This window comes from Plectrocnemia conspersa, unplaced genomic scaffold (genome assembly GCF_051122295.1).
Source record: "Plectrocnemia conspersa isolate PC_06_02 unplaced genomic scaffold, ASM5112229v1 ptg000010l, whole genome shotgun sequence".
Taxonomy (NCBI): domain Eukaryota; kingdom Metazoa; phylum Arthropoda; class Insecta; order Trichoptera; family Polycentropodidae; genus Plectrocnemia; species Plectrocnemia conspersa.
In genome coordinates this window covers 16,344,093-16,357,555 of record NW_028277174.1, presented here as the reverse complement: position 1 = coordinate 16,357,555, position 13,463 = coordinate 16,344,093, and positions in this window count along the sequence as shown.

Below are 13,463 nucleotides of genomic sequence, written 5' to 3'. Positions count from 1 at the left end.
TCGGTCGACCGTTTTAAATTATAACAACCGACCCTAGGGTGGCATTAAAGATTTAAAAGATCTAAAAGATTGAGTAGCAATCAACGAGTTAAAAAGCCTTAAAGCACCGGAACGCCTTTAATGCTCTGGTCTGATAATTCAGTAGTGTATAACGTTATGAGATTCTAATGAGAGCTGAAACGTTATAGCCCCGTTTTATGACGCGACATGAAACGATTGCTCCTTGTTTATGGCCTCGAACATTAAAGCGGCGATCAGCACTTTGGTTAGGTGAAAATTTGAGATTGTTTTATTTACTCGATTTATTTCACTTTTTATGTGCGCATAAAATGGATTATTATCAAAGAAAAACGCAGAAAAAGCGTAATAATGGGGAAAAAATAAACGGAGCTGAAAGAAGCGGGGTAAAGTTGTATCAAATGCCATAAATTTTAAAACAAACGACTTTGGAACGATGTTTGTGGTTTCATTGCATGTTGGGTATTGCATGGTATTACCCACACAAGATTTCTGTGCGGTTATACAGTTTAGTATTTCGCATAAAAGTAAAATATGGTGATTGATGTGCATAAAAGTTAAATAAACAAATACCAAGTGCAGTATACTTATGTTTGGGACTTATGCAAGCAATGTTAATCTAATAGGACTTTTTTTTACATAAATACTTTATTATTATATACAAACTATATTACTTATATAATTAAAAATATACTAGCTGGTTTAAAATGAGTACCAAGTTTCAAGTTATATTTGATATTAAAGGTGAAAAAAAATTAATTTTCCGGAAAATATCAGGTGACAAAAAAGTGTATTATTTAAAATTTTATTTTTATTAGGAAGTTTTATTATGGACAATAAAATACATACTGTGTAAGATGCAATATATAAAAAAGATCAGTTATTAGCATTGAAGAACCAACATATATTATATATATATCTATTATGCTACAGAAAATTTCATATACTGCTTTAATATACATATCTACTGTTATGATCCAGTTGATGCAACAACTTCAGACTGAAGAAAACCATAACGTATAAAACACTGAAATGTTTAAATCCTGATTGAATTGGTGTCAGTACTACATTTTTTCGATAGCCATATGATGGCTCACCTCTTAAACATATTTTTTTGCGCTGTGGTAAATCTCGTAGAAATGTATGTAAAATTTCACCATAAATTAATGATGAGACATATTTATGTAAAAATAGTTTTGCAAATAAACAAAATTGTGTTCATTTAAAATTTAAGCATTTATATACAATTCTTTACATTTAATTCGAGTGATGGTTTGGGGTGCTATTAAAGGCTCAAATATTATTGTACGAGTGTGCCTAGCAATGTCGGTCGATACGACAAAGTGCTCCCTTTTGAATAAGCTCTTTTAGTGACAGAACTACAGGAAGGGAAAGAATACATTTAAATGGATCAGAATAAAGCTACGGCTCATATAGTTAGGACCACTATGCAACTCTAAAGGGAGCATTTGCAGGTTGAATAACGAAACTCCAAAAAAACACGATTACAATATTTTACTGTACTAGAAATATGCAAGCGATGAATAATAAAACAGAATTAAATTTGCATTTGTGAATAAATAGCCACTATAAGACAATGTAACAAGAAATGTTGAAATGGATCATATTCACGTGTACAATTAAAATTTAATGTTTATTGAAGTATTATTATAAATTAAATTTTTGTTTAATGATTTTCTTCAAAAGTAAATAGGAAAACAAAATTTTGCACCATCATGCAAGATCATTCAAATTGACATATTCATACATAGTTTACAACATTTGTAGCTGTTACCAGGATTCCGAGGTATATGAAGTACTTAACGCACTCCAATGTGTACTCTTTCGGGTCCTTGTCAATCTTTAGCACCATTTTTTTAGATTATGATTCAACGGCGTTAAAGGCTTCTAAAATTACCCGTGTTGCTCTTACAAATATTTTAATGTTAATTTTTACAGGACAATATTAAATAGAGAACATGCTATAGCGTCGCTCTTTCAGAGACTATTAAATGTACAAAGGGATTTAGATAGATCATTTCGTATTTTATCTGATACTCGACGTTTTTAGTTGTAATTTCCACTATTGGATTTAACTTTTTTGGCACATTCAGTTCTTCTATGGCTGCTTACAACATCTTTCTGAATATCTGATCAGTTGTTGACTTTCCGTCTCTAAATCCCTATTGGTATTTTCAGCAATATTTTCCCCATAGGATTGTAGGCGTCTATTTGTGATACTAGATAGCACTTTGTACGCCGTATTTGGCAAAGTAATACCTTTACCTATAGTTTTCACACGCTATTGAGTCCCCTTTTTTATGGAGCGGACAAATGATACCCTTAGAATCTTGGTTTAAACTCCTTTAGAAACTAGTTTACTTTGCGATAAAAATGAAGTTTACGCGATAAACCAAAAAATATTTTGCTATTATTCTCTTCGAGCGTATATTTTTCACTTAGGCGCTTTTTTATTTATAAATTTTATTTTAATATCTACGTAATAGCTTATAGTTTTCACCAGAAAGTCTTATGGGTTTTTTTTGCATTATTTTGTATGCCAAATTTTCTCATTAGTTGCTTCTTGGCATTCTGCAGCAAAGCTTTTTTTATTTTTAAACTTTGACATGATTTTATTACATACATATTTACATTATTCCCAATATATTTCAAAATCATTACCAACCATATGAAAATAAGAATAATCTGGAATAGACAGAATATATTACACATTGATTAAACATCTTCTTGGCTATAAAATATTTACCAAACAGTGTAAACATCACCCGAAACCACATTAACTTAACAATTTGACAAAACATGTGTGCGCTAATCTTAGTATAAATAAAAGTGCGAGTGTTTTAATTTAATATATTTGGTTTGATTTACAAACTACAGATATAAAACCTCCGTCTATCTGCTACACTTAATACGCTATGTTATTTCACTAATTAATGAACATTTGATACTGTGTAAAATTTCAGATAGAGTTCCTAAGGGAAGTTTTTTTAGACCTTTTTTTTATATGGTATATGAACGATATTTAAAAATTAGAAAAATAGGACCTATTTATCTATGTAGACTAATGGCTATTTTACCAAGCGTTCACGGCATTAAACCAATCGAGGATAAATAACAAACATATTATACTCGGATTATATTATAAATAATAAAACTAGCAATAACACACTTTTATATAAATGGACTTATAATACTTTTAATAAAACGGCTCATATGTCTTCATATATAATATTTTGTCAATGAGTCGAATCGCACTCATTTAAATTCAATTTTAGAGGTGATTGATTGTTAAAATTTAGTTAATTTGGTTAAAATAATAAATATTTGCAGCTTATTTATTTTTCATTTTGAATTATTAATAACAACTTTCAATAATCAATCATCCATCACTTAATAGACTGTGGCAAAGTTTATTTTTTATAGAAAATAAAGCATGGTAGTCATGGAGTATCGAAAGATATACTGGAGCCGTGAAAACTTTGCTATATTACCCGTTGATCTAGCCATTTATTAAAAAGCATACAGAAAGATGACCCTGTGGTCAATTTTGAATTTCATTAGCCGCCGCCATTTTTCATTAGCACTTAATTTTCCCGTTTCGCGCCTCAGCGGTTTCGACGCTTCTTTTTACAGCCGGGCTTCCGGCGGAGGCGAGTGGCGCACCATAGCCGAATTTACATAATAAGCTGATATATAAAATGGCGGCGCAGAGAAGGACAGAAGGGGTGAGAAACGGCGGTGGTTGCTTCATATTTTCAGCTACGGCAACCCTCGGGGACTGGGGACTCTAATGGCAACACCGATTAATATGCAAACTGTATGTGTCTTATTATTAGTTTGAACAGCATCAGTCTTATCTCGCTGACTGTTACGGGACTCAACCCTTTCAATGAGGGGCGAATATTTAATTTAGAGTGTATTTTTTACGTTTATAGTATGTAATATAGCTTTATTATTAAATTTAGTTATAAGCAAACCGAAAATGTATAAATAACATGATGACATATCAAATATTGTGTATTAAAAACTTCATTAATTAAGAATTAAAACTTTTAAGTATTTATTAAATATAAAACAATCCTCATATATTAAATTATTTAAATTAGATTAAGAACAACGCGACGTAACAGGTTATTTGAATGTGCCACAATGATAAAAACAATATATAGTATTATACACAATACAATTTTCGATTAAAAGGAAATATCTGCTTATTTATGAATTTTAAATTATAGATCCCGATTTAAGAATGATGCAAACTAAGGTGTCATAGAGAATGCGAATAACTGACGGATAGTCAAAGTGCAAAGCGTTTCTCATAACAAAGATGAGCATCGTGCAAGATTTATCGCAGACATCGTTTACGCGTAGAGAGAACCTCTACTTGCTCTCAAAATTGATTCTGAGTTCTTTAGTGAAACGTTTCTCTAGCCAAAATATTCCCATTAAGATCGTAAAAATAATCTGAAAGCGAACATGCTCAAGAAACTGACACACATGGTACTTTCAGATATTAAATAGCAGGCGGTTGACGAAAGTCCATATTGACAAATAATCTATATCACTTTGTAGATAGAAGGAGTCTACAACAGAGCAAATGCATTTAAACAACTCAAGTCATTTGCATTCAGAAAAAAATTGAATTTGTAGTAGCCATATTTATGTCATTCAAAAATAACGCGAAGAGCAGAGAGCCCAGATTGAGCTCTTGAAGAACCCCCAAAAGGGTAACATATTCTTTTAATAATCAGCGGCCAAACGTTACAAACTATTCACGATCGCTCAAATAATATACAAAATACAAATAAATTATAGAAGAAACCGATGTCCGACAATTTTTTTATTAAAAACCCATGACAACCCTTGTTAAAGGCTTTTTTTAAATCCGTATACACGACTTCTACCTTTATTTCCACATAGATAGATGTCATCGTTTTGGTGAAAGACAGAAGGTTAGTAACAATGGAACGGGCGGGACAAAACCCATGCCGTTGGTCCAGCAAAACTTTCCTAATGTAATTGATGAAATCTATGGATAATTATTTCGAGCAATTTAACAGAAACTGACAGTACTGTGACTGACACATAAGAATGATCGGTACATTTTGTGTACATATTTCTTTAAAAATACATATGTAGTATGTGATTCCAATTTCCAGTATCTAACATACAAAATAAATATGACATGATAGTGTAAGATGCAACAGAATATGGGTTGTCTGTGTCAATGTTCTTGATTTCAACCGACATTTGACATAATAAAATAGAGATGGTGTTACGTAATGCGTGTATACTCAGATACTCGCAGAGGATTTATAATACAAGCTGAAATTCTGCGCTGCTTTGTTACTCGAAAATTTTCAATGCATAATCACATCACGTATATGAGCGAATCAAACACCGTTAAATCCACCAAAGCCACCGCAAATCCGAATTGTTTTTTTACGCTTTATCATAATGTGACAATTTTTGCGTAGAATATCCTTGATTATAAAGTTTAATTTTGAAATGATTGATTATATTATATGATGCGATATAATTACTTTTTATTTTTTTTCATTAAATAGAGTAACACATAATTAAGCAGTATAAATATTATGTAATATAATTTGCAATAACTCAAGGAATATAAAAAAATATTTATGCAAAGGAACTCCATCATTGCAACAACTATTTGTTGCCGTGGTGGAGTTCCTTTGCATAAATAATTTTTCATATTCATTGAGTTCTTGCAAATTATATTACATAAGTTTAAATTAAGAAAAAGTGCAGAGGTAACTAATAATAATATTAATTTACGAACCAATAAGAAAATTAATTTTTAAATTAATAAATATTAATTATTTTGTATTTATAGTTTGTTATATAGTACGTGATGTTTAAGGGCCTCAGTGATACAAAAAAGTCTAAAATCGTTCACAACACCCAAATTTTGACATTTTCGCTAATAATATAATAGTGACAATCCAGGCCTGAAAGGTTATCATCACCTTTAAATGTCAGTGTCGCAATCGAAATATCTTTTTATGACGTCCGTAGCTTTAATTAATCGATTAAACTATAACAACGCAAAAAATGGTATCTTTATGAACAAATAGTTACATGTTAAATTGCACTAGTAATAAATGTAAAATACACTTTGTTCATTATTTAAAATAGTAATAATTAAAAGATAAGAATTCATATTATTTATTATATTTATCGCTTTTTTATGTTAGAATTCAGAGCGTTTTATCTATATTAAAATTAATACATTTATTTAAAATTAGTACGCCAAAAGAAAATTTTTCTATAACCCTTTATAAAATAAAAGTATTTGATTTCATTATATATTACTATTTTTCGAAAATAATTGGATTTTGAGATAATAAATAAATATAAAATAAGTAAGTAGAATTATTATTTTTATATTAATGCCTATTTAAAATCATGGTATATAGTATTTTCAACAAATTGATAGATTTTAAGTAAAAAAAAATAAAAAATTGACATATATTTTATGTATATTAATTTGTAAAGATCACCTAGCAAGGTAAAAAACACCTATTGACCACGAAACAAGGATTTGCTGCATATATGCGTTAAAAGCGCAATAAACAACTTGCGACTTGCCGACAAGTACATTTATACGTGACGATTGGGATTAGCGTCCCCAAATGCATTAACAACGGCCATTTGGTGTCTTTCTGCTATTTTAATAATAGCAGATAGAATGTGGTATTGTAAATACATTGTTGCTAATTTTTTTGCCGTTCAAACTGCAACAAAAAAATTCACTCACAAATCAGGTTCAAGTCAAGAAAAGCTAAAATAACCTTGTACATAGTATACCGTAAATATATTATTAAATTATGTTCTAAAAAAAACATTACAAAAGTTATGCTCTACATTGCCTGCTTACTAAATAACATCTTCTCTTATACATAAAAGTAATAATAAAAAATATTTAATATAAAATTTAATTAAGAAAACATTTTTTACTACGCGTTAAAAATAAAACAAACGCACCTGTGAGTGGCGTGAGCTTGCTCAGATATAATAAAACGTCGCGAAGGGTGTTAGATTGCCTGCGAGGCGACAAGGCTTTTGAAGAATTGCCATATTTAACCAAATCCTTCCAGAATTAATTGCACTTGTCCCCGGTACAAGCTCTGGCGCAATTCCAGAGCCAAATTAATAATCCACACGACGCGACGGTCACCTTTGTTACCCGTCGCAATGACATATTTTTGCCATATGTATTTAATATAATCAATCTGACTATTCAAGCTTGTTTATTTTCCGTTTAAATCATAAAGCTCGAACGCTTCTAATTCTTACATTCGAGCGCACAAAGCGCTCTCAATCGTATTCTCTTCCACTCTGATGCCCTTTCCAGCCCCCCAGCATCCACTCTTATCTTTCCGGATTGCATTAAGTACCTAAGCACGCCGCAAGGTGATCGCGGTTCGGGATAAATTCTGAATCAGAAGACCTGCTCCGGACGTTTATTGTTAAATTCAATTCAAGCGCAAAGCCGAAAAATATTTATATATTCATGAAAAATCTGACGTTTTCAATTCAATAACATACATTTTAAGACCATTTTAAACCTAAAATATACGTTTTAATAAATTCAAAATGCGAATGAATAATTAAAAAAATTATGACGATCTGGTTGAAAAAGAGTCAATACAATCAATATATAAAATATTAATATCGCACAAAAAAGACATCTTCAAGTACAGCAAACAGGTGCAACTGGCAGAAGAATATAGTAAATGGCTTAATATAAGATAAACACAAAAAAATTCGTTATTTTACTAATCATTAGAAAGCTCAAGCAAAAACCTTAAACATTTATAAAAACATAGAAATTATATAATTATATTATTCCTAAATGCCATTATTTCATCGTTATATTTGAATACCCATCGATCGATGTACTCAGATAATGCGTTAAGAAAAGTTAGTGCCCTATTATGATTAATGCTATGTTTTTTTTCTACTTTCCTTTCATCCTCATTCTCTTTTTCTTCTGGTTGACTGATATTAGAAATGACATCTGCCTCACTTACGAATCACACAAATTGTATACTTACCACTCCTTAATGTTTTATTCATCGACATTTCAAAATCTTGTAAATTTTTTATTAGTTCACATACGTATTCGTCACAAACCAAAAAGCATTTTCTATGTCTGAGAGAACATTTCTCTAAAATTGTACAAATATGATTGTTTTTACGTTATACTCAAATTTAAGTTGATGAATATGGATTGAGAGAATCAATAAATATTATTTAGTATCGGTATTTTTTTTAAATAACGCTAGCCATCTTTGTTAGAAAGACTTAGAAAAAGGCTAGTGCGAAAAAGTCAGTTTTATCAAATTAATTTAAATAATAATGTAACATTACGTGATAAAATTTTTCAATAATAAGGCTTTCTTAAAATAAGAAGTCCATTTTCAATGTGGTTTAATTAAGATAAAAAGTTTTATCTGATAGCAACACTGCTTTTTGTAGCATCATATTACTATAAAAAATATAACCCATTCGGTTTCGAATCAATTCTTAAGTGTCCTTCGTGCTTCGAGCTCTATTTATTTTAATACCAAATACCATTTATTACCATTATAACCATTATAAGAAATTTTAATAAAAATATTAATTTAATAAAATTATATAAACAAAGCACAACGACATAAAAACTCAGGAATTATGTATACAGATATTTTAATCAAAGAAAAACCGTTATAGTTATAATTGTTAAATAATATAATTATATAACCAAAGAAGTTTAAAATAAGGGCCGACATAAAAATGCATAAAAAAATAAAAGCTGTTTAGGTATTGTGTTTGATTTAAAAACTTTCATTTCAATGTTGTATAATATTCTTTGCAAGTATTCAGGTATACTTTTAGTTTCATACTGTGGCACCCAAACTCGTAGACGTCGATCTAATTTTGCGTATTTGGATTTAGAGGCCTATGGTTGTCTAATGTCTTTGGATGAGATGCAATTTAATATGATAATTTGGTTTTTAATGTTAAAAAACATTTAAAATAAATACAATCGTGTCTTTTATTTGCCCCGCGGTCGATTTTCTTATCAGAATTACAGATATGTATGAAGATATGAAATATTTATAAAATAAAATATATATTATTTTTTTTGCGTGAAAAGTATATTGATAAATTATAATATTTACATTTTCAAGACACCTTTTTAAAGTACACTATATATTATAAATGAAAAATTTAAGAAATTAAACAAAAGTTTGAACTAAGGGTAGTTTGGATTAAAAAAATATAATTTAACCTCCTAATTTTACTAATGATGTTGAATTTTATAGTGGTTATTCAGTTTATCATCAAAATTGTCGTAATTTATAACAAATTGGAAAAGTTGTATTTATTTACATGTAAATACATGCTTAAGATTTAGGTTTGAAAATATTTTGCAACCAAAATGCACTGTGGTTATTAAATACTATCTTTTTATGTGGTACAAGTAAATCCATAAGCAGCATAAGCGTCTTTCCACTATCGCTTTTTTGACATAAAAAGGGTTAAATGAGAAATAAAATAATGATCGCGTATCAAAAATAAGAAAGTTTATTAAATACTCCAAGAGTACACAGTGCAGTCAAGTCAAATTTATATAGCCTTAGTCAGTTTTAACATTAGTTTTTATATATAAGTAAAGGAATATCACAGAACACAAACTTTACATACAAAAAATAAAATCATTGTCTAGTTACAATTACTAAAAAAATAGTTCTGCGAAAAGCTTCAGCCAACGAGAAAAAGTAATGTGTTAAAGTAGAATTAACAATTAACTTTTTAAAATAATTTGCATAAACAACGACCAAGTTTGGTAAATGGATCTCTTTAATGCGTACAAAGCTTATTAAAATCAAACAAATTGCTGACCTATGAAAATAATTTATATTTTAATAAAACAAGCGGTTAATAAGTCGTTTATGCTTATGTGCTAGCTGGTATGCAACAAAAATGATATACTTATATAAACACTTATCAATATAATGTCTGGATATAAAAAAAGCATTCAAAACACTTTTTATTAAATGCTTATTGTGATATTAAAAAGAACGAATAAATACATACTTTATATTTTAACAAAATTTGTCTGTTCAAAACCGTTTTGTATTTATTATTACTTATTATTTTTATATGATGTATAATTTTTTTTACATAAATATAGTGTATTTGGACGTTTGATCCTAATTCGCCAAGTAAATATAATATTTTATTAAGAAATAAAAAAAAACTGACCGTAGCGGGAATAATATTTTATGATAGCGGAAGTTGGCAATTAGTTGAAATAAAACCCAAAAAAAACGTGATAAATTATGATCTGTAGATACTATATTTAATTAGTTTGTGTCCAGAATATACTACACAATTATTGATATAGTACGTAATTATATCCATTACGTTAATGACATTTGAATCACTAAATCGAATAAAATATATCGGTACTCTGATGCATGGGTAGTGTGGACCATACTTGTGAGACGTTAACAGTTTTTAAAATGACTCTTACATTATAACAAACTGTGAAGGTAGTTGAAACCAATGCAAATTGTATTATTATTTACAAATCATATCAAAAGCTTGACTGATAAAAAAAAAGTTGCTAAGCAGTATATATTTTTTAGCTAAAGTGGGATTTATTTTACTTGCATTTAATGAAAAGTAATATGCTAAATAAAAACTTTATTTAAATGTATCAGAGTAAAGACAGTTGTTTTTAGATTATCTAATTGCATTAATCTGTAATTTTGTAAAATAATAACAAATAATAATAAATAAAAAAATGTTTTTTAACGGTTGTGTTTAATATTAAAAAATGACAATGTTATTCGAATAAAATTACAAAATTTACAAAAAAATTGTAGTATATCCAATTTATAAAATATAATTAATTAAAATTTAATTGAAAATTAAATTAAGTAAAATTGGCGAATATTACTCAACGCTTAACTGACGATGTACATTAGAATTAAAATTCTCTGGGACGAAATCGTTAAAATAATATAAGGATTTGCAAACAGCTCTCGTAGCGATTAATTAATTAATTAAAAGCTACAGAAAAAAAACAAGCGAGAGAAAAAATACGCGAATACGCGAACGAAGAGTGTATACATTAAAGAACAATTTGGCTGGAACCCTTCCTGAGGGCCGAATCGAAAGACAGGCGGACGCAATAAAAATGAAAATATTACGCATTACAAGGAGAATCATGCGGTGGGAATACGGGAATAATAACGGGCAATTATGATAATGGTGCTTTTTATTGCGTGTTTGTGCAAAAGATTTCTTGTATTATGTAAAAATAATGCTTCGCGCAAACGTGCCGCCGTGAATTTATAGTTCAGGTGTAGGTGTAGCGAAATTTATATTATATTTTATTATTGTTATCATTACGAGATTTTCATCGCCGCTGCGAATTTATTTATGGTGGAGCTTAAACAGCCTGAACCAAGATTATTTTGGATACAAATTAATTCATATTGAAATATTATACAACCATTGTATTATAAGATAAATGCCACACAAAAATAGTAGCATTTTAAGATTCATTATACAATAATTTACCTCTGAGACAAATCAAATTTGATTAACAAAAACATTATTTCTTTACAATGTATTATATTTAAATTTAATATATCTGTTACGTATTTGTGTTGTTTGTTATATATTAAAGGCTAATAATGTTAAACCTATAAATAAACCCATAGCTTACAATTCACCTTTGATAATTTTCCTTTCAACCATTTTACGCCAAGAAGAATATTAAAAGCGAAAATTAATATATTATGTAAGTATTAAATTGTTAAAAAATATATTTGGAAAAATATCTTATATATAATTGTTCTAAGCCGCTTCCGCCGTCGCTTCCGGACGCGCATAACTTTAAACGAAACATTCTCCGTTCAATTCTATACTCTGTAAATCGTATCGCTTTGTATTAACGGTGTGTAACAATACACGTAAACAAAGGAAATATATTTAATTATAATAATAAATAATATTAAAAATTAAAATTGAATTTGTTCCGATTGATTTTCGAGCCGCCGGTAATGCGTTCTGTTGTTTCGACCAATCAAAAATAAGCATTCAAATATTCAAATAGCTTCGACCAATTAAAAATAAGCATTCAAATTCAAATAGACAGTACCGTGACAACACTTTTAAATAATTATTATTTAATAATAAAATTTTGTTACGCGACAATAATTTTCATTAATTCGTCATTTGACTGAATAAAAATGAAATATATACATAATCTGTTGAGGATTAGAAGAATACATTGATTAAACTAGATAAACAATCATAAAATAATCTTCGTAATGAAATTTTCAAATTATGAATTCCCGGCGACGGGCTCCGAGGCCTAAAAGTGAGTTTTTACTTTTATAAATAATCGGATTGCAAATTAACTAGGTGTGTTATAACTATGAAAATTAAATATATACATAATGTGTTGAAGATAAGAAGAATACATTGATTAAATTAGATAAACAATCATAAAACAATCTTTGTAATGAAATCTTCAAGTTTTGAAATCCCGTCGCCGGGCTCCGAGGCCGAAAAGTGAGTTTTACTTTTATTTTACAAAAACATTATCATTGCTTTCCGATTTAATACATATATACGTTAGATTTTAAGAATTTTAAATTAACCAGTTATGTTTTAAACATGAACGTGTAATATATCCTTAGTATGTGAGGATTGAAAGTTAATGTCGATCAAATCGGCGCTGTCGGACAGCTTATAAATGTGTAGTTTCTTGGATGTTATCTAATAAACGACATTTTACAATGATTATAAATATGTGATTGCATACCTGGAATAATCGATAGCCAAAATATCTAAGAGTGGGTTATTTTTAATTCCGATGTGGCAAAATAGGTACAATTTTTGTTCTGTGCCATCATTCCTCTTTCTGAATAGCCAAATTTAAGATATTCAGTTACATCAAACTTATGTAGTATGTTCTTTATAAAAAGATAATACTTGCTGACAGTGACTTCAACATGAGAAGATTAACTCTTTGTTTATATATACCAATTCTACGTTGTAGCCATATAGGTCATCAAATTGTTCCATCATTGCTTCTGAAAAATAATTAAAAAAACAATAAGACTCCTATCAAGAGTAAACATTGAACACATTATTACTACTAATATAATCCATAAATTAAATTTAAACGACAACCAAAGAACACAATTGATGGATGTACTGTAGAGGATTAAACACGTAGATTGGCATCTTTTCATCTTCTACAAAATTGTCACAATATGTCATATATTTTTTATTATTACTAGCATTGTAATATGTTTAATTAACTTCGGTATGTATACCTTTAATTGCCAAATCACCGCTGTTAGTCTTTTAATATTAGATCCTGGAAA